This window comes from Eptesicus fuscus, chromosome 15, assembly GCF_027574615.1.
Source record: "Eptesicus fuscus isolate TK198812 chromosome 15, DD_ASM_mEF_20220401, whole genome shotgun sequence".
Lineage (NCBI taxonomy): Eukaryota > Metazoa > Chordata > Mammalia > Chiroptera > Vespertilionidae > Eptesicus > Eptesicus fuscus.
In genome coordinates this window covers 47,794,508-47,820,208 of record NC_072487.1, presented here as the reverse complement: position 1 = coordinate 47,820,208, position 25,701 = coordinate 47,794,508, and positions in this window count along the sequence as shown.

Below are 25,701 nucleotides of genomic sequence, written 5' to 3'. Positions count from 1 at the left end.
TGGAGTGACTTCCTATCATGATTTTCAGAAGGCCATTTTCCTGAGTAGGAAAAATGTGATAATATGAAAATTTAAGAAGTGTGCATGACCTCGTCTCTGTTCCTTTCTGAAAAGAGAAAACTTTTTCACTTTGACATTGAAAGGAAGCTGGGAACTACTGCAGGAAGCTGTATCCAAGAGTTGATGGAAGAGCTAAGAAATAAATAGCTTTTTGCTTTCCAATGCAGTTGTTCATTCATTCAACAGGAGAGTCCCTACTGAGTGCTAAGCATGCTCTCCAGCCTATAGTAGAAGGCAGGCTAGGTCTTTGCCCTCCTAGACTTTACATTCTCATGGAAAGGTGGGGAGGCAGATGATTAAAAGATAAGCAAAAAGGACACTTCCTGACAGTGATAGGTGTTAAGTAGGCAGTAAATAGGGCCACGTGATAGAGCAGGGCAAGGGAAAGCTCAGATGTGTAGTTAGACTGGGGATCTACGAGTGAAGTCTGAAGTCAGCAGGGGGTTACTGTAGAGGGCAGCTTGCTATTTAGTGCAAACAAATGCAACAATTTTTTTGTCTTAACAAAGTCAGGTTCAGGGTATAATAAACAAACACCTATATACCTAAAATTCATAAATAATAAATGCTAATATATTGTCATTTAGGCTTCAGTTTATTTTTAATGAAAGAAATAAGAATATTACAGCTGAAACGTCTTTCTATTTCTCTCTCCCACTGTTTCTCTCCCCAATTCCCTTCCCTTCTTACCTCCCTTCCTACTGGAGGTGATCACTATTGTGGGGTCTAAAAAAATAATACTTTTCCTCACACCTTCTAAGTTCTTCTAGCTGGGCTGATAATAAAATTAGCAAAGATGATTAAAAGGAGAATATAAAAAATTTTAATGCCCTATGCATGGAGAATTCACATAAGCATGGACATTCTAAAGACAGTGAAGCAACACTGGGTATATATGACATTCTTGGACAAAGGAGAAAGATTTCAGAAGTGAGAATGGGTGATTTACAGGTAATTGAGGAAGAGGGGAACATCCATGGCAGACAAAGTCTCGCTTAACAACCCAGAAACAATGGGACACGGGGTATCTAGCTAACAGGCTTGGAGTCTTCCGGACTAAAGCTAGGGTGAAGATTCTTAAGGTGATTAAGCCAAGGCCCCCTTCCTATAGCAGGTTTCTCGGTCTGAATCTCTTGGGCAGGAAAGGGGGGAGGGTCGAAGTTCCTTACCGAGTCTTTTGCTTCTTCAGAACCAGCTTAAAATCAATACCCCAAAAGGCAGCTTCAGGGCGGCAGAACTCGGGTCCCCTTCACTACCGTGATGTGGCGCGCTGTTCTTCCAGTCCACAGTGTACGCTTTCCTACATGCGTATGTGCCCAAGAATGGCATTGTTTTCGTGTTTTTTAAATGTATACAAATCACACCATTCTGTATGTAAGATTCCTTTATTTGATTTTTCATTCAGCACTGTTTGAGGAGTTATCCATGACAATACTGATGGAGCTGTTCGATTCATTTTGGTAGCTATACCGGGGTGGGCAAAAGTAGGTTTACAATTGTAAGTAGGCAAAAAAACCCATAATTTATTCTTGTATTAACATTTACTTATTATTGTATTACTTATTTGTATGAACTGTAAACCTACTTTTGCCCATGCCTGTATATCCTAATATTCTGCACTAACGGTCATTGGGGGTTTTAATAGATTTTACTTTCACACACTGTGCTTCACTAAACATTTTTATACCATGTCTTCTTATGCACAGATGCAAGAGTTTCTTTTAAAAAATATACCTAGAAATAGAAATGCTAGATAGGAGGGGGTGGAAGTGGGGGTGTACCAAGTATTCCAGATGTTGCCAGATTGTTTTTGTTTTTTTAAAAATATATATATCCTCTTTATTGTTGATAGTATTACAGATATCTCCCATTCCCCCCAATATCCCCGTCCTCCCAGCACTCCCCCCCACCCCCACCCCCGCCCAGGTCTTCATTACACTATTGCCCTTGACCATGGGCTGTGCATATAAATATGTAAGTTCTTTGGTTTATCTCTTCTCGTCCCCTCATTCCCCAGATTGTTTTCTAAAGTGGCCGTACACATTTATAATCACATTAGGGGTGTGAGGCCCCTTCTCTGCCTCATTCTGGCCGGCACCTGGTATTGTAGACTTTACTGTTACTAAACGACATCTCCTGTTTTACAATAGCACATAAAGCAATATTATTTCTTTGATTACAAATGAGGTAAAACCATTTCTCCATACCTTTATTGGCCATTGGGTTTCCCTGGTTTGTGAATTCCTTGCTTCTAGTCTTTGTCAGATTTTCTACCAGGTTTTACATTTTTCCTTATTGATTTGTGGCAGCTATTGATATTTCCTGGAGTTTGATAAACATTCATACACACGTATGCATACATATCTGATGTACATATGTGTATTCAGTAAGATGTGCAACCACAAAATTAATATACAACATTAACTAATAAAATTAGCAGCATTAATTCATATATAGAAATAATCTGTTGGAAGATATGATAGCCTTCTTTGCAAAGTAGCATAAACACAAAATACTTAGCAATAACTATATTAAGAAATATAAAGTCTTTTTCAATGAACATTGTACATTAATTAATGAAAAGACTTTGAAGGGACCAAAGTTTTGTCCCCCTGAACTTGCTTTTGGGAATGTTGATTTTAAGCTGGTTATTGAGAAACAAAAGACTCAGAAAGAAACTTTGACCTGCCCTCCCTTTCCTGCCCAAGAGATTCAGACAGAGAAACCTGCTTCAGGAAGGAGAGCTTAGGATGTAGCCTTAGTAAATAAGAGGGCTTCAGGCAGGCGTCTGTTAGCTAGATACAGTACCCCATGCCCCATTGTTTCTGAGTAGCCTAGCAAACATTGTCCTGCCCTGCATGTTACTCTCTTCCTCAAGTACCTGTGAATCACCCATTTCACTTCTGAAACCCAATTCGCCCATTACCCCACCACCTTTCTCCTTTGTCCAAAAATGTCTTATATACCCAGTATTTGCCTCACTGTCTTTGGAATTTTCATGCAATTATCATGCCTATCTAAATTTCCCATGAGCATGTATTAAACTTTGATTTTCTCCTGTTAATTTGTCTCTGTTAATTTGATAAGTAGTCCAGCCAGAAGAACTTAGAAGGTGGGAGGAAAAGTATTAATATTTTTTAGCCCCAACATGTCAAGTCCTTGCAAAAGAAACTAACATCATAATGATGTAAGTCCTCCCCAAATTAGTCTATTAATTTAATATAATTCTATTAAAATTCAAGCAACATTTTCGTTGAACCTGACACAGAATCCACATATTGGAATAAAAAAATTCAAGAAGGACTAAAGCAATGATTAGAAACGAAAATAAGAAGTATGTCCTGCAAGGTGACAAAAGTTATAGAATTGCAGTAACCACATACACTGCAGAGAAATACACAGACATTGGTTCTTGCTGTGTCTTGACAAATTTTTGTAATAAAAACATTCCACTATTGTCATTTTTTTAGCCACCAAACAATTCATTCTCTAATTTTAAATAAATAATTCTACTTTTAAGAGGAAAAGCAAGCATGATAGGGTGGCTGCTGTTTTAAAGCCTCTAAGACAGGAAGATCCACTGATCTCCTAATCCAAAGGTGCGGGGGGAGGGCGGGGAGAAACATTTTCTGGAAGCTGACTCAAGAAAGGCAGGAGAAATTAACTAGTTGCTCTGGGCCATCAATTTTCTTACCTATAAGAGCAAGTTGTACATAAAGATATTACACTCATAGAATTATATGAGTGTTTAATGTTAGAGTTTGAAGAAACGGAAGTAATCCTTTAGAGCATGTGACTCCTTTTGTAGAAGAGATGGAGGCCCCCTGACTCCAGTGTGAATGATAACACCTATTGTCTGTCAGTATGGCTCTAATGCGATGGATAACTCCAGGAACCATAAGGAACCTTTAGGGAGCCCCCAGTGTGAAATCACAGCAGGCGTGGCTGTGCCAGCAAATGCTGCTGGAGACAGGTGGAAACCGCGAGACCAAATTCATGAGAGCTGCTGGGTGCCTGGCACCCCTACCCGAGCCAGATGAACCTGACTATCCCATTTCCCCAGCCAACTGGACCCTTGGGAGGCAGAAGCGGTTCTCTTTTCTAACGATGATTCTCCCTGGAATGTTCTGAGAGCATTTTTGGTCACCTTTCCCACCTACCATTCCGCTTTTAAAATTAATCGACTCAAATGACAAGCGCGCTCAGAGCAGAAGCCACCATGTGGGTGCTTATGCCCCAAGTCCTCATTTGTATTTGATTATAACTTAATAAGACTCTATTCACTTAATGAGATGTGAAAGTTACCATTTCTAAAATATATTACAGAAAGAATATTTTTCAAATATTGTCTCACAATATCTATACTAAGAACTATGTGTTATTACTATAATAGACATAGAAGCTGAGGCTCAGGAAGGAGGGTGGCCTTCTCAAGGACACCGGGAGAGAGGGCAGAGACGCAACTCCCAGCAGCCAGGTCTGGCAGACGACAACCCTACACTCGCCATCCTGCATGATGCCAACTGTCAACTCGATGTGTCAGTGGTGGTCAGGGTGGCATGGCCGTAGACAGCCTCTGGCCAGACACTGTACTCTGCGTCCTCTGTCCTTGTCTTCTTGTAAGAACAAATTCAAACAAGAGCCAACAAATAACAGCAAAAGCAGGTGAGAATGTATTTGCAGAAAAGGAATTCACTCAGCTGGCAACTCAGCTGGCTGAAACCAAACTAAGTGCCCGCTTAGTTGGGGCTTGGGGTATTTATACCTTTAAGCTGGAGTGCCCCTGAGTAGTCTCCCCTTCCCTTATTTCTAAAAAAAAAAAAAAAAATCTTCAAACTATAAGGCTGCCTGATCCAGGTGTTATGCCACTGGTTAGACCAAACATCCTGGTCTAAGGGGCTCCACCTTCTCTCCTCACATAGGGGTCTGTTGCCTCCATTGTCTAGTTTGGGTTTGTCACATCTCACATGGACCCCCTCTAAGCCCTAACTGCCTTTCCCAGCTAATATCTTTCTATCTGTCTACTCTAACAAACTTACAGCGACTCTGAGCTCACTTGGAGAGCTGTTGCCATGCTCATGACTGTAAGACCGAGATTTCAAAGAAATGTAGGTGTTTATATTTAGAGCAAGTTGCTCTGTGGCCAGGTGTCATAGAATTGCCAAGCCTCCTTGGGCTATATACCATTTTACTGCTTCTTTGGAGGATGTTAGCAGCACTTCACTTTGCTGCTTCTTAATTTCATAAAACTAAGAAATTCATGTGATTCCATCAAGCATTAGTTACATGGGCCTGGTGATTAAACTGGTCTAGTGACATGTACAAGAATAAAAATTCATATGATGGTAGGAAGGATCTATACCTTTAAAAAATGGAGTACAGAATCAGTGGTAAAGGTATCTTCTATGCCATTCCTTTGATTCACTCAGTCCCTGGTACTCTAAGGCCTTTTCCATCCCTTGATAATATGAAGATCTTTTCTGCTCCAACAGGGTCTTTACATTTAGTGTTCTGTTTGCCTTCAAACCTAATCTACCAGATTTCACATGGCTTCTCTTTGCTTTTGGGTCTTGAGTCAAATATTAGCAACTCAGAAAGCCTGCTCTCATCCCCTATATAACTGCTCCACAGTTATCCTCTATCAAATCCCTAGTTTGTTTCTTTTGTATTTGTTTCAATCTGGTTTTTATTTTCTTGAACTTGGAGATGTATTTTGCTCATTACTGAATCTCCAGAACCCAGAATAGAGTCTAGAAAAATGGTGGTAGCTGAGTAAAAATTGATTAGGTGACAAATGAGTGAGTGAACAATCTCCTAATAGAAACAGTAAAAATGATCAGAAAACCCTTTTCAGCTACATTTCCACAGAGAGATTTAGCAATGAAAATACTTTTATTCAGTTCCAAAGCCCTGGTCAGTCAATGCTGACTTCAGAGGCAAAAGGGACCTGAGACTTGCAGCCTCTGGGTTTGGCATCCCAGCTCAGAAAACCACCTCTTGGAAGCATAGCTGGGGCTGTCCTGACCCTCCTCCCTCAGCTCCTTTGGCGTGTGCTCTGGGCCCAAAGGTTGCTATTTACTGGGTTTTGTCGAGCCAACACAAAGTAAATATTTTCAGTTCCCAAATGCTGGTGAGAGCAGGGGAGAGATCAAATGACAGTGCCTGGGAGTCAACTCAGCCTCACGCAGCAGCAGGCTGGGTTCGCGCACACCGGGAGCCCGTGGATTAGGAACACATGGCAAGAGCAAGGTGCATTTCCTGCTGCAGCCCTGCGGCATGCGGGAAGAAGAGTTGATGCAGCTCTCCGAAGAAATCAACAGCAGCAGCAAATCAGATGCCAGGTGCTGCCAGAGCCACACATTCCCCAAGGCTTGTCAATACCCCCATCCATACAGCGATACAGGGCATTGCAGAAATGCAGACCAGGAGGGGCAGTGGGGAGAGAGGCCCAGCAGATCAGCAAGAGGAGCAGAAATAGCTCTGCTGGATGCTCATTAAAGAAAGCAAAGCCTCGGTAGTCCCGAGCTCAAGTGTTCGAAAACCATGCTTATCTGTAAATAAAAATCACTGCAAACCGTGCCTGTTGTTTGTTTTCTCCTGCAAGAGAACAAGATCCTGGCACCTGATCAAATGCTTGAAGAGCATCTGAAACGAAGCCACACGGAGGCTCAGTCACATTGCCGTTCTTGTGCAGGGTGGGTGGCAGCTAACCCCTCCTCGATGCTCTTTTCCTCTTGGCCAACGGAAGAGCGTACTGGGGCTTGCCCAAACAGGCCCCAACAAGGCACTTTTATTTAGTTTCTAGCGTGATTAATCTAATTTGTCTTAGGTTCTGGGAAACTGGCTATACTACAAGGTAGCTTCCTGGAAACGTACGAAAACTGACATTCAAAAATTCTTGAGCAAATTAGACATTAAGGGCCCAATTGTATATGTTTCACATCAACAAGCTGCTACATAGGTGAAGCTGATCTATCTAGAAAAGGTTTTATAGTTTTAGGAAAAAATCAGGCTTTGAGAAAGTAACATATGTTCTTTTCAAGCTCTCTTTCCCAGGCTCACTTTGAAAGGATCACTGAAATCCCCCATTAAGAAAGGGACTAAATCTATCATCAGAAAGGTATCGGATAGCACACCCATCTGCTGCTGTTTTAACATTTTAAAAGGATTCACTAAGAGTGGAGATGTTTTTCTCTTAGAAGCAGACAGACTACTCTCTGTGCCAAGTGCAGGTAGCTGGGATTGTTCCTGAGGTGGGGAGTAGCCCAAGAGGGGGAGCGTCTCAATCCTCCTGAACACAGAGCGCAGGCTCTCAATTTTCCAAATGAGAAAACGGACTCCTAGGTCAATGAAGTAATTTTCCTAAAAAACAACAAAAAACAAAACAAAACAAAAAAAAAAAAACCCATAGGCCTGGACTAATGAGAAAGCCAGCTTGACATGTTCCACCTCCTGGTTTCCGGTCCACAGCCATCTCCATTCTGCTGCGCCTGCCGAGTCTATTTAGATATTCCCAAGAGGTGCAATTCTAGAAGCCACCTCTAGAGGCCTCGTTCCAGATTGAAATTGGTCCACCCAGGGTAGTTTTAGAACATGGGCTTTTCAATCCAGGACTTTGTGTCCAATCCCCACCCTCCCAAATCCAGAAATTGATTTTTAAAAATATTTATTTCTATCTTCTAAGAGTGGATTATACATCAAAACCAAACCTCTAAAACAAGCCACAGCCCAAAGACCTCTCTACTTGCCCTAGACCTCAATAATATTAGCTAGAGGTGGATATCATCTAGGCTTTTCAGATGCTTAAAACCTGTGGCAGGTTGGGAAGAGATGGTCCAGGACCGTGGTCGGCAAACTGCGGCTCGCGAGCCACATGCGGCTCTTTGGCCCCTTGAGTGTGGCTCTTCCACAAAATACCACTAGGCCTGGGCAAGTCTATTTTGAAGAAGTGGCGTTAGAAGAAGTTTAAGTTTAAAAAATCTGGCTCTCAAAAGAAATTTCAATCGTTGTACTGTTGATATTTGGCTCTGTTGACTAATGAGTTTGCCGACCACGGGTCCAGGAGATTATTCGGCAGGTGCTACTAGGTTCAGTTTCATGACTGTCCTCCCTAGATGCTTGTATTCTTTAAAGAGTCAAATATTATGTCATAGTCTTACTAGGAATATCATAGATGTAACTGTTCTTTCTCAAAACAGCTTCTTCTATTTTTATAAAGAACAAAAGTTTAACCTTTCTTTTCTGTCTGTGAAATAAGCCAAAATAGACTTCTCTTAAAAATTGAGCTTTATTTTAAAGTAAGAAAAATCCTATCACCTACCCATACCATGAATGGAAGAGATTATGAAAAACTACTTGCCATTATTGAATATGAAATGTGGCGCTTATTAAATGAGTACCTTATATTTGGTCATATGCATATTCCAACAGACAACATTTGTCATAAACAAAGCATATGGTAGCTTTTACTTAGAGGACCTGGAATTAAATACAGTCACATATCCATTAGTGTATTCATGTAAATTAATGTTGCTTTCTATGGGCTCCAGTTTCTGGTCAATCTTTTAGAAAGTTGCCAAAATATTTGGAAAAGTTATTTGAATGGAAAATTGGATATTATTGGTCAATTTGTGATATCTGAATTAAAGACATGGTAACCTTAAAAAAAAAAAAAAGAAAGAAAGGCACACCTACCACGAGAAATCTGTGCTTAGCACAACCATGAGATTCAAGTTTGAACAACACTTCTTCCTTGAGACTCTTCTATCCATTAAAAAGTACATGTCCAAAACCATCCAGTTCTGTGGCCCTCGGTGGAATATGTTCAATCCAGCCACAGACCTGCTGGCAAACTCGTTTCCAAAAAGTAGTCCATTTCAACCTCCTTCAAGATTAAGTGAAAAAAAATCAGATCACATCTAATTTACCTGCAACAGCTCTGTTCTAGAATTCTACAATTCACTTCAGCTGCTAAGTTCATCAACTTGTCAACATTAGGTCATTCAGCTAAGGAAACAGGTTAAACATTTAAACCTCTTCCATAAGGGCCTTGACTGAAATAAGCTCTACGTTGTGCTCAAATGCATAGACAATTTTTAATATATCAGTTCTTAATACCTACTTGCTAGTTTTACTCTCCAAGTATGCATGTTCTGAGTTTCTGGAAAACAAGAATATTAATCAAGATACCACCATTTAGAATTTTAGGGAAAACTCAAATATGAGAGTTGTCAGAAATGAGGAAACTATAATAATCCCATTCTAAACGGTTTATTTGCAAGAAAATATTTATGAGCATATGTGTTGATGGAGTTTTACTTTACTCTCCCTCACTCAAATATAAGCTGCATGTCCCCCATTGTTCTTTTCTCCGAATCTAGATCTGTGCCTGATAAATGAATGAATGAATGAATGAATGAATACTCAAGCATGAAGTTTCTACTCCAGGTGGTTGACTAGGGCATTTTAATCCTACTGCTGGAACATCCTACTGGGAAATTCAGCCAAGCTGAAAGATTTTCTTCTTAAAATCGGTGGATAGAGTACAAAGCAAGGTGTGCATCCCTTTGGCTATCATTTTTATTTCTGAGATGTATTTCTAGTAGCTTTGCTATGTACTTCCTTTTCCTTACTCCTAAACAGTGGGAATAGACCAAGTTGACAGCATGTTTTTTCAAGGGAAGGAAGAATCTGTCATGTGTCCTTGAATTTTCCAGCGCCAACTACATTAGACAGAGGAGCCAGGCAACTGACACATCTTGGTTCATTTGATTTAGAAAAATATTCCCAGAAAATATTCTCTGTGGCTGGGGAGTCCACACATTTTTTAGAATTTACTTATTTCCTCTGCCCTATCCCCAAATAGAAAGAAGCGAGGGTGAAATGCCACGTGGCTGGTTTTACTGGGCCTGTTGTGATTTGGCCAGGATAGGTGAACTCTTGCTTTCTCCATCACCAGGCTCCAGGAGAGTACCACAGAACGGCTCCCCTAGCCAATGCTGGCCTCTGCTGGTGTACACACAGGGAATCAGGAGGCCAGTGGTAGATCCTCCCTTCAACCCAACAAAGATGGCGGGTTCCATTATACACTTACCTGAGAGTGCCTTGGCTTACAGTACCCCATAAATGAAGATGTGCCCTTTATCATCTTTTATTATCTTTTATTATAGTATGAGCACCCTTGGGTGGAGAGCCATAATTGATTGACTGCATTTTCCCACTAAATGGCAGAGGGAAATGAACAGACCAAGCACTATTTGACTTTGAACCCCACTGCCTCAGTATAGAGCCTGACATATGAACAGATGCTGACCAATGGTTTTGAATGCCAGAGTGACCAACTAGTCCTGGTTTGCGCGGAACTTTGTCAGTTTTGGCAGTGAAATTTCATTGTCTCAGGAAACCCTCTGTCCAGAGCAAGCTGAACAGAGTACCACAGAGATGCTCATCAACTTGCAGAATTCTGAATTCAGGTCAGTCCACCTCTTGCAAATTTGTGTAGCATTAGCCTCATCAATCTGGGGGCGCAGAGTTTGCAAATAAACAAAACGTTTTCTGTTAAAAAATCAATATATATATTTTCAGACTGTTTGAAAAATTCTTTGTTTCTTTTTTCAAATACCTGTCAGAATAATCAGTTAGCATGAAAAACTAAAAGGTTGTGAGTAGAAAAGAACAAAATCAAATAAGAAGCATGACAAATCATTTCAGTTACAGGGCGCACATACCTGGTATTGCTTTTTCCCCCTCAAATTATTTGCCAAGTGACTTACTCCAGACATACTGGTCAATACTTTTCGTGTTGCTAAAAGATCAGGAGTCTAGGCTGGATTTTTTTATATAAAAAATAATTAAAAAGGAAATGAATGCCAGGAAAAGAGGATTATCAAACATTTTTTCATGCTTCCTTTTAAAAACTAGAAGAAAATAGAGATGTGTCAAAAGAAATACCTCACCATTTCATTATGTGGTTTCAGATACATTTTGCACTTTCAGAATTTCCCCAAATGAAATACCACAAGGAAGAATGCACATTTTACAGTCCTAAACATATTTAATACACTGTTTTTACAACAGCTGTTGCTTTCACAGAACTTTAACCCTGCTGTGTAAATGCATCACCAGGAAAATACCCAGGTTGTCATGGAGACAACCTTATTAGCACTGGGCCCTTTGCTCCGTTGAACTGGTGTCAGCTTTCAGCTCCCTGCATTCCAGTCTGGCATCAACCCCAGGCTACAGCTCAGACTTCATTAGAGACCCTGATGAAGAACAGCGCAGGAATCCGGGGCAATTACTAGAACTGTATGACCACTTTCCATCAACACACCTGATGGGAAAACTGTAAATTAATTCCAGAGGGAATGAGGACATTAATCAAGATTTTCTGGCATCTTCCTTGAAGGACCCCTGATAGACCCAGCTGTCTTTTTCTAGCTAATTTTAAGCTCATCCATTGTCTTAGCAGGGAAAGATAACATTACAGCTGACATTTGGAAGATTATTTAAAGTATCATGTGACAAGTGTCACATGTGTAAGGCCGAATTTTCGTGTTGCTAAAAGAGCTGGTGAAATTTCGATCTCCTCTTGAAGAAAATATGGCATCATAATTGCATTGAGTTTGGCATGGTGAAAATCAATAATAGCATTCTCTAAAAAATTTTGAACATTTGTCTTTACAAAAATTGAATTCAAAGGGAACACACAAAAAATATTAAATATAAAAGCAAAATTGATGGTCACTTGTTTGTTTTTGTAAAGCACTGCAGAAGAGAAAAAAAATGAAGTGCTAGCCTTGGCTAATGACTTCAGAGAGCAAATTAAAACCAAATTTTTCTAAAACAGCTAGATTTTATAATCTTGTAGGAGTGCATGTGTGTGTGTGTGCGCACGCACACACACACACACACACACACACACACACACACACACACATTACCCCTGAAAAGTTCTTAAATTTCATTACAAGAAAATTTTCAAATGGTTCATATTATAAAGCTTTTGCATATTTGTGATTTAGCCAAACAAAGCACCTCACTGACCATAAAGGAAACTTACCAAAACTGTTCTCAGTGAACTGACCCAAAATTTAAAGACAAAATTAGTTCAGTACTTTAATCAAGCCATCATCAAGTGGTCTTGTGTGGTGGCAGTTCTAACACAGTCAGAGACAGAGAGTGGGCATAGACAAGACTAAGTTCATATGGAATCATCCTTTGAGATCTGACTGAATCAGGCTTGTATTTATTTAGGCCACAAACACGTGTGTATAAATAAACCAGAAATGTCTGACAATTGCCTTGTTTAATAAACTGATTAAAGGATGAGGAAAAGATGGAATTGACTTTAATTTGCTTTCTTTGCTTTTCCTCCAAAGATCAGCTGGCGTCCATGTTGTTGTAGGAAACCTTCACTCAGGAATCCATCTGGAAGTGTTCTCTCCCTTCCGTTCACTCCTTAACGTCCTTATTTATTTGTTCACTCAACAGCAGCTTACTGAGCACATACTATGTGCTGGTCACTGTGCATGGAGTATAATGGTGAACCAAAACAAGTGATATTGCCCTTATGGAGTTTATGTTTTTCTGAACTGTTCATTGGGCACCGTAATATTTTCTCATCTTGTAATATATTTGCTTCTGTATTTCCATATTTATAAATGCCTACGGGCAGAAGGTCCAACCAAAGTTGTTCTTAATAACATTTTTTATTGATTTTTTTTGAGAGAGAGCAAAACATCAATTAATTGTTCCCACTTATTTATACATTCATTGGTTGATTCTTATGTGTGCCTTAAGTAGGAATCGAACCCACAATCTTGGCGTATCTGGACAATGCTATAAACAACTGAGCTAACTGGCCAAGGCCTAATAAAGTTTTTTTATTTTAATACAATTCTCATAAGAATTTACAAGGCATTCAAGAAATATGACATTCCATTTTTGATCCATTTTTTTAGACTTATTAACAAAAATCAATGTCAAAGAAGACGTGTGTCACAAATAAGGCACTTTAAATAGTAGGCCACAGGTATTATATTCCAAAGAAGAAGTTTCAAAAATCAGTGGCAGTGTAATAACTGTGAAATATTAAGCAATGTGTTATTTATCCCATATTCAAATAGCTAAGTTATGGCTGGCTCCCTGTTCATTGCCTCCAGGGAGAGATGTGACAAGACTAAAGCAGAGAAAAAATGTTTTCCTGGCATTAGCTTTCAAAATCCTTATCCCTTGGGGAGATATAAAGGGCTCCCACAAAGAGAAAATGTTTGGGGAAAACATGACTGTGAGCAGAGCTTCCTGCCTGACCCAGGACTTCTAAGATTTCCCTAGGCTTAAGGTGGAGGAGGTGATGAGAGCAGAGAGGAGGGTGGAGCTGGGAGAGAGCAAGCTGAATTTAATGGGGCCTGAGTGGAGAGGAACAGGCCTATCTCAACAACAGGCCTCCATGAGAGGCTGGCTTTAAGTTTCCAGACACTGGGTGAGACTCAGAAACCAAGTAATTGAACTCTTACCCAGGGACCACTTAGCAGGGGTAGCATCCATTTGAGTTCCCACATTTTCTTTTTCTCTGTCCAACATACTAATTGGAATAAGCTTAGTTTTGCTACAATAACAAGAAGCCCCAAACTCATTGGAGCTTCATGTCTTACTCACACTGCTTGTCTGCTTTGCACTGTGGACACTCTGCCCCAATGCCACTCTGGTCCTCTCTATGAGAACCCAAGGGGATACACCCATCACCTTCTGGGCCCAAGGCAAAGGGAAACGGATTGTGGCAAAACCCAAAATGACTTATAAAGTTTCTGTCCAGATATAACGTCTGCTCACATTTCATTGGACAACACAAATAAATCATGGGATAAGCCTGATTTCAACGGTATACCAGGGGAGGGAAATATATGTCAGTAACCACCCATGCAATCTACCACACCCACTCTGTGTAGCAAGAAAGCCAGTGTAACAAGAGAGAGTGTGGGCCCTGGACACTGGGTGGGTGTACCTGTGTGGGTGAATTTGAGTGAGGGAGGTGGGATGGTGGTGTGTGTCCCTGCGTCTGCAGGTGAACAGAACCAGCCTGACATACAGCCAGAGCCAGATCAGGACTTCATTTGCTCCTGATAACAACACACAATGGCAGTCTCACAGGGAACAAGCAGATGTGCTTCCTATAGTGAAAATAAATAGTTTTTGTTTTCCCATTCACTCAATTTAATTGGTTGAAATAAACCAGGAAAAAAAATGTAATTAGTGTTCTTATCTGAAAAGTGACAGCAGTCACAATTGCCTAAAATGATCAAAATTGACACATTGCCTGGAATTAACTATTAATCTTCAAAAAATGCCTGGTTCTTTATTAATGAACACATTTACTAGGAATAAAAGTTTGAGAAATACCTAAACAAGCTTATTGTTGTGTAATAAAAATTTTCTTCTTCCAGTGTTTTATTTTTGTTGTTGTTGTTGTTTTTACTTACCTCAGGAAGATTGAGAAATACAAGCTTGTGACTTTTGGCAATAAAGATTCATGATGCTAACTCCCAACGATATTGTTTGGCCATTTGTCATTTTTAGTATTTGTATCTTTAGGAGAGAATAATAAAAGACAGAAGATTATCCATCAGTTGGATAAATTTTGGGGTTTACCAGTTGAATCTAGGAAGTCACCTTCAGTAGCTGACCTGGTACTCCTTATATCTGTTATCCAGTCCTGTGGATTATTTCTGTAAAATCCCAATCCTTTTACTAGTATATTTTTTATTGATTTCTAGGCGCTCTTATTATATTAAAAATATTAGTCTTATCATACCTGAATCAAGTTATAGGAGTGGCATAGTGGATTTCTGTTGTACACAATGACTGTTAAACACATAAAACATTATGCTTGAATCTCACTATGGTTGTTCTAAGAGAGCTGATTGCGTCAGACTGTCCTGTATTGAGCATCCCCAGTCGTCTGCTTGAAATGCTTTCCTCTCCTGAAACCTCACCCTACAAAGGACTTGTGCTTTTCAACCAGGCTGTCTCTCTTCCTCTAGAAAGTCTTCTTTGACCACCTTCTCCATGCTGCCGTCTGTTTCTGCAGCACGGGCAGGCCGTAGTCCTCCATCATGGTATGTGGACACAGACCCCTCGCATGATTATTCAGGTGCTGCATGTATGTAGGTCTCCACTTCAGAGACTGGGTCTCATGCTTCCTACTGGTCCTCCACAAAACCCAGCACACTTGGTAGCTACAGGCGTGTGTTTCCAAAGGGACAATAAAGTCCTTGAGGACCAACTCATGGGTTTCCTTTCTCTTCTCCATATTTGCTGCACACAGTTCAGGGGCCGTTGCTCAGTGCTTGTCAATGGACTGGGCAGAGCTGTGAGAAACGGCAAGGAGCAGATCAGTCTCATTCATTTGTCCTGAAAGAAAGAAGTGAGAACATTCTCCATCCTGCTCATGTTCTGCACAGTAGACCAGCATCGAGAGGCCTTCTTAGGACCCCTCAGAGAAGTTAAGTGTTGCAATGATAATAGCAAAAGCAAGCTTTATTGAGGTTCTGTTACTTGCAACCAAGAGTTTTGAGTAATACTGAGATTACTTAGTAATTACCTAATAAGGGCAGAGTACAGGTGCCACATAATTTTAAAAATCAGGGCTGATCATGCTGAATCTATTATTCTGTTAACTTCTATTCCTTCTTAATAGAATATGATAAAAAGATTATCATGCCATTAGCATTTTTCTATGATACTTTATTAGTTGTGCCATTAGTTAATTTATTGGATTATGATGATCGAACATTCGAGTTGCTTCCAAATTTTCAATATTTTAAACAGTACTATAATGAACAAGCTTATTTACATACTTTTGAGCAACATTCCTGATAATCTGGTAGGTACAAATTTTCAAAAGTGGAGCTGGGCCCTCACTGGTTTGGCTCAGTGGATAGAGGATTGGCCTGCAGACCAAAGGGTTTCTGGTTTGATTCCAGTCAAGGGCACATACTAGTACTTTGTTGCAGGCTCCTCCCTGCCCCGGGCTCTGGTTGGTGCTCGTAGAGGAGGCAACCAATTGATGTGTTTCTCTCACATCGATGTTTCTGTCTTTTGCTCTCTCTTTCACTCTCTCTAAAAATCAATGGAAAATATCCTCGGGTGAGGATTAAAAAAATAAATTGTTCAAAAAGTTAAAAATGGAACTCCCATTTGACCCAGTAATCCCACTTCTAGGAGTATATCTCAAGAAACCAGAAACACCAATCAGAAATGATATATGCACCCCTATGTTCATAGAAGCACAATTTACCATAGCTAAGACTTGGAAACAGCCTAAGTGCCCATCAGCAGATGAGTGGATTAAAAAACCGTGGGACCTCTACACAATGGAATACTACGCTGCTGTGAAAAAGAAGGAAGTTTTACCATTTGCAACAGCATGGATGGAACTGGAGAGCATTAGGCTAAGCAAAATAAGCCAGTTGGAGAAAGATAAATATCACATGATCTCACTCATATGTTGGATATAATGATCAACATAAACTGATGAACAAAAATAGATCCAGAGACAAGGTAGCACTGAAGAGACCATCCAACCTCAGAGAGAAGGCAGGCGGGGGAGGGTTAGAGATCAAACAAAGGACTTGTATGCATGCATATTTGCATAACCAATGGACACAGACACTGGGGCAGTGGGGGCTTGCCTCAGGGGTGAGAGTGGTGGGGGGGGGCGCGGGTAGTCAATCGGGGAATAGGGAGACATATGTAATACTTTAAACAAACAAAAAAAAAGTGGAGCTGAGGTCAAAAGGCATGCTCAGTGTCAGATATTGATAAATGTCTTCCAGAGAGGTACATTGGTTTACAACCCCTTTTCACCCGTCAGTAATGCATTGGGGCTCTTTTTTCCACACCCTAATCAGCATGACTTACTTACCAGGGCCTCTGAAGCTAGACTGCAGGGTTTCAGTCTTGGATCCTCTCTCTCCTGGCCAGGATGTGATTCAGCCATGTGACCTCAGGCACATCACTCAACCTCGCTGGTCCCCAGTTCCCTTATTTGTGAAGTGGGGATGAAATACTCACCTCCTCCTCTTCACTGTGTCCCATAATTGAATAAGTCTTATCTTAAAGCAGTGAGTGAACTTCCTGGCATTTATATGAATTTGATCACTTCGAAGGAGATTGGCAAATTATTTGGATCAGAAATCCAGCTACCTCTCGGGAATGGGGATGCAGGTGAGCGCTCACATGTATTGAACACCTACTAGGTGCCTGTTTTGAACATCTGACCTTGGGGAATTCCCTACCTTGTGCATCTTAATGTCTGAGACATCCCCCACTTTACAATTTGAAAATGCCAGATGACCATTCTCCCAGCCTGTGTTGCCAGCAGTGCAAGCTCCAGCGTCTCGGGCTTTGTGACAATGACAGTAGTGCGTCCATCCAACCTGCTGTCCTTTGTGGTATCAAGTCTCCTTTGCTGAGACAGTCTGAGCTGTGTTCTCCATGACTTCTTTCCCTGGAGTTTTTTTAAATGTAAATCTCGGACACTGCGTTATTTCACCTGTAAATACCTAGTGTATTAGCCTCTCTTAAGGCTTCTTTAAGAATCATAACCTCCATAACAACATCAGACCTAACAAAATCCCCAGTCATTCCTTACTGTCATCTGATACGCAGCCAGTCATATTACAGTTTCTCCAGTTGTCTTTTTACAGTGGGTTTCTTGAATCAGAATCTGAGTAAAGCCCACCAGTTGCCTTTGGCTCTGAGTCTCTTAGGTTTGTCTCTTTTATTCAATAGCATCCTTTCGTTTGCTTTTCCACATGATTGATTGGTGGGGAAAACAGTTCATTTTTTCCGGTAGAACCCATTTTCTTTATAACAACTTCCTTTTCTGTTTCAATCAAGCCAGAAATGGACTTCAGTTGATGGCAAGTAAGAATTGAGATGGCAACACGAGCTTTGCAGGGGTCCCAGTTTTACAGAGGGGGAAACTGAGGTTCGTGGGGGTTAAACTCAGTGTCTGCGTGTCATCATTTTCTCCCAGTTCCTGTCCAGCTCTAGCACGCTGAGATCTCATGCCTCTTTCCTCGATCCCAAGTCCATTCCAGCCGGCAGTGCACCCCAAGAATCCAGAATACCTCGTTTCTCACTGCCCGTGATGGTCTCTGCTCGGCCCCAGAAGCGCTGGCTTCATTCAAGTGCATCACGTTGCCTGCCGGAGTGCAGGCGCAGCTGTGAATCAGCATAAATGCCTTCTGCGTGTGTCTTTATCCCGGATGCACGGGCCTGTGGTGGTCAAGGCGCAGTCCCGGCCCAGCAGCATCAGCGTCACCTGGGAACTTAGAAGCTCCACCGCAGACCTTCCGCAGCAGAAACACCAGAGCTGGGACCCGCCACCTGTGGCTTTCATAAGCCTTCTAGGTGATTCTGGCACCTGCTCCAGTGTGAGAACCACCGCAACTGCCCTTCCCACCTGTGGATCCCTATGACATCACATTAACATGAAAAAGTCCAGAATGGTTGTTCTTGTTCCTACTTACGTAGCACGTCTCATACTGCATGTAGCAGTGTTACATGCAGTAATGAACCTTTTTTTTTTTTTTTTTAAATCTACCACTAAGTTCTCCAGTGGACTCTTTGGTATTTAGAGAAATGTTATTATTTTTTACAATTTCATTATTTAATCTCTCGTTCCTTATGTTAACACCACAGTGTTGACTGTTACCTTGTGAGAGGAGTGTCTGTTAGAGCCAGAACCTCACAGTTCGCCTCCAGGCAGATGGCTCAGATCTACAGACGCCCCCAGAAGCTTGGGGAGGGCCTGGTTGGGCTCATGGGCTCCCTGGCCCTGATATGGTCTCTGGTTCCATTTGCCCCTGCAGGCCAATGGGGGAGCTGGAGAGGGTCCAGAGGCTTGAAGAGACACTAAGGGTAGGTAGGGATAAGTTTGCTGAGCAGGAAGAAGGCTTAAAACTTTGTAAAATCCTTAAAACTCATTCATGAAAGCGTTTGCGTTCTGTCTTTGTGCTCTGCGGTAAGCCCCACGTGCCCTGTCTTGCTCTGTCTCGATTTCCCTACCCGGAACCATCTGGCTAACATTCCTGTCACTGGATTCGTGCCACGTCCCTCACGATGGATAAGAGCAGGCACTGGCTCCGGTCCCCGTGGGCCTCCGATGCACGTTGCTGGCGGGGCAGCATCTGCTCCTGGGCCTTCCCGCACCACTGCGCACCTGCCTCGGGGCTTCTGACGCGCCTGGGTCAGAGGCTGCCGCGGGCGGGCCTTCGGTGCTGGGCTTGCTGCCTGCTCAGCCTGAGTCCCGCATTCACGTTTTAAGCCCTATTGGGAGACAAAGAAGAACTGCAGGACCATTCTTTGCAAGGCACCATCTGTTTTTCCTCTCCTGTCCCAGCCTTTTCTCTCTCCTAATTTTTATTCTTTTCTAGAACAGGGTAATACTTTGAGAATTATTTACCACTTTCCTTCTCAACCAACTCATAGATTCCCCCTTCCCCTCTGCCACTTTCTGGGCGGTACTAAATTTCCCACCAGTGAGAAGCAGGCTGATCTTAGCAGAGTATGTCAAATCCCAGCTGTGCTGCGCGCACGCACACGCACACACACACGCACACACACACACACACACACGCACACACATGTCTTTAGGCTTGTTTCTCCATTCCGCAATGTTTTCCCTTCAGAAAGTTAATGAAATATCCCCACGGCAACTAAAACCACCAACACTGATTTTACATAGTTACAAATTGGAAATTTCTGGAAAGAGTTTGCCCTATAATGTTTGGGCTTAATATTTATAGTTTGTGTCAGATCATGTCTTATCCAAGACATCACTCCCCTTCATTAAGTGAAAAGTAAATACATCTCTAGTGTTACAAAAACAAGCTGCTATTTACCCAGAGCCAGTTATCTGAACCCAAACCCTCTGTTCTGGAGCCTGAAGGGGGAGGCTGGCCTGAGACCACAGTCTTTGCAAAGTGAGTAGGCAGCGACTCATGTGCCAAGGTGCCTGGCCCGAAAGAACAATAAAAGCAAACTCTTTTATCCCCCACCTTCGCTGGGCTCCCCGTTTCCTTTAAGGCTGCCCTGGGCTCTGAACCTGATATGAGCAGGCGCCTGAGGATCGCTGACTCTCTTGGCCATTGGGGGGTGGGGGGCATTTCAGGGATTATTCTCTGCCATCCATCTCCCCCCCCCCCCCGACTCTTTCTCACCAGGCTCCAGAATGAAAAATGAGAACATTCCGATCTCGCATATTAAACCATAACTAATTATTATTAGATCCGTTTTCACTCTTTCCCAACCCAACTGTCAAAGGCAAAGGTCTTAATTTACTAGCTCCCGTGGGCCTGCAGCTCGGGTAGAAAGAGGACGAGAGGTGCCAGGGGTGGACTGACTTCAGCTGGCTCAAAGGCTCAGTAAGGAAAACAGCTCTCAGGACCTTGAAAGGATCGGACTCCAGTGTTCTCACTGGAATTGCCCCTCAAAGGCTACAAGTGCTGTTGATGTTCTCTGCACCGAGGAGCAATGCCTGCAGGGAAAGCTGGAGTCGCTCTGAATTAATCTACTAGGCCACATAAAAGGCAGGCCCTGGGAGTGTGGAGCCACCAATTTTCACATCTGGAAGAGACCCCTGTGGTAACGTGTGCCACAACTCCTCAAGTCATGAGTGAGGAGAACAGGTTGGCAAGGAGGCAAGGCCACACCCCTCCCAGCAGGGCTTTCTCTCCCCTTGGTGATCTTGTGATCAATCGTGTCCACATTTGACTATACAGGGCAATGGAAAGTGCAGGAATAAAGTTGAGAGGTCCCGCCTTCCATTCCTGTGTTTTGGTGCTAAGAAAAAACTCGAGATGATTTAAATCAAGTAAAAATTCTTCCAAGAGGCATGGAAAGTCTCAGGACCAAGCAGATGAACAGACAAGGAAGGTTCATATCTACACGCATCCTTGCTGCCATCAAATCCAAGAGGGTGGCCATGGCTGCATTAACATAGGCTTATGAGAATAATGGTTCTGAGATTATTCAATTTCCTCTAAAAATTTCACCAAAATTTTATGATGCTGCAACGTAAGAAGTAAACCCGAGGATTTGAAAAGCAGCTTTCTAGAAGTCTGAACCCATCGTCCTCCGTGCCTTAAAAGAGCAATGTAACACAATAAGAACACAGTTTACAATGAAGCTCCCAAACAACAGTTAAGTTCCATAATTATTAAAAACAAGAGGTCCATTGCATAAATACATGCACGGGTGGGGTCTGGCCGGTCCATCCCAATTGGGGCTGATCAGGGGCAGGGCCAGCCAGGGGGGAGGTGCTACAGGCAGTTGGTGGGCTGGCCCCACCCCCTGGTTGAACTCCGGGTGGAACTTCTGGTCGAGGGGACAATTTGCATATTAGCCTTTTATTATACAGGATGTTACCACATATAACAGCAGCAAAATAGCATAAGGCACCGGGGAGAGAATTTAATAAAAGAAGTGCATGACTTAAAAAAGGAAAATTGTGAAACTATGCTGAAAGACATAGAAAAAAAAAAAAACTAAGTAAATTCAATATATTTAACAGCAAAATCCTGGAAATAACCCAAATATCCAATGAAAAGAGAATGAATGAGATACACCACAGACATGGATATGAAGACTCAATATCATAAATATGCCAGTTCTCAAAAAACTATGAATCCAGAACAAATTCTTCTGGGGACATGAGAAGCTGATTCTAATGTGTATGTAGAAAAGCAAAGGGCCAACCACAGCCAAGACTCAGCTGAAGAAAAGGGTGAGGGGAGGTTGCACCACTTATCCAGCATGTGAATAAGAGGGACAATAAGATTTATTTTTACCATCAGGGATCTCCCAAATAAATTGATTATTCATATAGAGGACTGGGTTGAGAACACCACTTCTGAGATTGCAAAACTCTTCTTCATCTCTTTTTTAAAATGTGTATTTGTTCTATTATTTTTAAAGATGCATGTTCCCTAGCATGGCATTTAGGAGACACTCAATAAATATTTGTTGAACAAGTGAGCAGGTGAATGGAAATAAGCAAATTCTTCCATGTTTATAGTTATTTTTGTTCATGATGTCAGTTACCACCCACCCATAAGTCTGCTATGAAATCCCGCTACCTGTGTGCTGAATCTTGCCTATGTCTTGAGTGGAGAGAAGCCTGGATGGTTGGGTGGAATGGAAAGTTCCCTCGCCCCTGATGACTCAGGGTCTAGCCAGTGTCTGCTGTCTTGACCTGGTGTCCAATGTGCCTGGAGTGACCTTAGCCTCAGGACACAGCACCAGACATGCCCAGCATTTTTCCACCTGCTGAGCACATTCCATTTGTGGAGACCAAAGGCTGCCCAGAGGCATGGAATGGGTAGCCTTATGGACCAAAAGACATCATCTCTTACAGGGATCCTGAGGTCAGAGTGGTGAGCCTGTCACACTGGGCGAGGAGACCCAGTCTGCTGTCTGTGAAGTGCTGGCCTTGCAGAGGATGTGGGTTGGGGGCTGGGCTTCCATGTTAAGGTAGTGATGATGGGCCATGTGCATAATAAAATGAAATAAGCCTACACAGAGAGAAGAGCAGATGAGCAGAAAGAAAAGGAGTTGAAAAAATATGAGAGAGAAGTTTTTAAGTGACCTCTTAGCTCTTGTGATTAGGTGATTAAAGAACCCTGAAACAACAATATAAACAAATGATAATGACAATAAAAATTTAATTCTAACAGCGATACTTATATACCGCTTGTTTACTCTGTGCCAACACTTTGAGCATAATCCATTGCATTCTTGCCTACAAGTTTGATATTCCCATTTTACAGCTGAGAAAATGGAGGTATAGATATTTTAGCTAATTTGCTCAAGCCAAGCAAGGTGCAATGACCTGGATCCAGGCAGTGTGCTCCAGAGGCAACGTTCTTGATCTTCATATTCTCTTACCTCTCAAAGGGTCTTCAGGGCGGGTTTGGTTACTTGCAGACAGACATTTCCTGACTAACTGGATAAAACAAATCCTTTTGAGAAAGCTACCTGATGCCCTGCTCTGGTAAGCTCTATCCATTGTGGACAGTTGGACATGTTGTCTGCCTGGGCCCCAGGATCTAGAACCCTTTCAATTGTCTGAGGACTTGAACTTCCATGGCCAATAGCCCAGTCTTATAGAGATTTGACCACTTTGTCTAGTCCCAGTTCACCCCATCTTTATTGCTTCTCTATCCACTCTTTTGAAGAAATGACTCAGAAACTCAAAGCTCTGAAGTTTCCCCAAAAAATCACGTTCTTTAAAATACTACTTCTGAATGATATTAAGTATTGTGCGGAACTCAGAAATGAACATCAACAACAAAACATCTTTTTAAAAATGGAGCAAGAACGTCATGCTGAGAGGCTTGTCTACTTATGTCAGCATCTAGACCAGGGGTTGGCAAACTACAATGCTTGGCCCCAATACAGCCTGCCACCTGTTTTTGTAAATAAAGTTTTATTGGCACACAGCCATGCCATTTATTTCCATATGCCTGCTTTTGTGCAAGGACAGCAGACTTGCATATTTGGAACAGTGTCTGTATGACCTGTGAAGTCTAAAATATTTACTCTCTGTCCCTTTAAAGAACAATTTTGCTGACTCCACACCTAGATGCATGGAAAATAGTCATCATCACAATGTGTTTCCAAAGGAAGGCTTTAAAAGTTGGGCAGCTCCAAAACTGCCCCTATCTTGCTGGTACAATGACTGGATTTCTCTCCTAGCGACAGCATGTGAATATGTAATTTTGTGCCTGGAATAGTTGCTCATAAGTTTGCTGACCCTAGCTGCATTATTTCCTTCACAAAAAGCACCCAGTAAAAGAAAAACGTGTGCTGTGCTATGCTCTTAGCAGATGTGCCTTACCTTAATTTATTATCAAAATGATTTTTTTTCTGTAACAGTTATTCAGATTTCCCTGTGGTTGTTAGAATTTACTTCATTTGATAGAAATTACGTGAACTTAGTCAAAAACAAAAAGAGAAAAATAATAACATTTAATATTTCAAAAGGCAGATATTACTTCTGGTTTTCAAAGGAGGAAACGAAGACTCTGAGAGGCTAAATAAAATGCCTTAAAATTATAGAGGTAGAAAAGGCTGCAAATGCTGTGCATTAAAGGTTCTGAGAAGTCCTTGAGTAAAGAAATCTAATTAAGCTTTTTAAAATCATTATTCTCCAAACAGACTTTTTTTTTTTTAAGATTCCTTATAAGGTCCCAGGAGTTGGTTCTCTGAGGAATGCACTGGGAGGATGCGTCTCTATAGTGGGGATGTCATGGGTTTCACAGAGTGAAATGTGCCCATGGTGGAAGACACATTTGACTTTGTGGAGCTCTTGAGGTTTGCTGGGAAAAGCCTGAATGCTGGCCTTGGAGAGATCAGGCACCAGCTACCACCACAGAAGGATTTTAAACAACCCAGCTTTCAATTCCCTCTCCTGTATGGGATTAGAGGATTATGGAGACAGTTCCACAAGACCATCTATTTCTTTATATATATATATATAAATATATATATATAAAATTGATTTTAGAGAGGAAGCGAGAGGAAGAGAGATGGAAACATCAATGATGAGAGAGAATCATTGGCTGCCTCCTGCAAGCCCCCTACTGAGGATGAGCCCGCAATTAGGGCATGTGCCCTGACTGAGAATTGAACCATGACCTCTTGGTTCATAGGTCAATGCTCAACCACTGAGCCACGCTGGCTGGGTGACGATACCATCTATTTCCATTTAAGTTAAATGACATATTATAGGCACTCAGAAAAGGGGAGATAATATTATACCTTGTGAGTGCAAGTAGAAAAAGTAGGGAGTAAAAATAAATCAGAAGCTCAGCTAAAAAGCAGAGGAAGCCTTGTGTGCCTGCTTTTTTCATCCCGTCTGCCCTGTCCCCCTAGAATTAAGCCCACTGTTCCACCTACAGCAGACAAGAGCTCAAAGTGGACATGGGTACAGGAATAGTAGGAGGTTTCATCAGATAACTGTATTAAAGACCAAACAAACACGTTAGAGCATTTCATCGTCCCCTTCCTTACTTGTCTCAGCCTCTAAGCCAGGACGTTTCGCCCTCCTAACTCTGAGGACAGACCATCATGAAGTAGATGAACTAGTTCTTCCTGGGGTTGCGAAGGTAGCGGAGGGGGAGGAGGGATACCACCCTTTCATTTTGGAGAAGGTCTTATGAGGACACACCTCCTATGGCCCCTTGGAGGAGGCAGCTGCCAGCAGCCTGGAGGCTGGGAACCCACCCTCCAATTCACCAATCGGAAGGACTGAGGCTACTCAGGATTTAAAGGAGTATCCTTTTATTGCAGGCCAATTTCTAAGCCTCTTCTACTGGGCTTACAAACCAGATCCCTGTAGTTTTTGCCTTCGTCCCTGCATCTGCTAGAAAGATGGAATAAGCCCATGATGTAGGGCAGGAGTTGGCAAACTTTTTCTATGAAGAGCCGGGGAGTAAATAGTTCAGGCTTTGCATGCCATATGGTCTCTGTCGCAACTACTCAACTCTGCCCTTATAGCAAGAAAGCAGCCATGGATAATATGTAAACGTGGTTTATCTCCAAGAAAACTTCATTTGTGGATGCTGAAATTTGCAT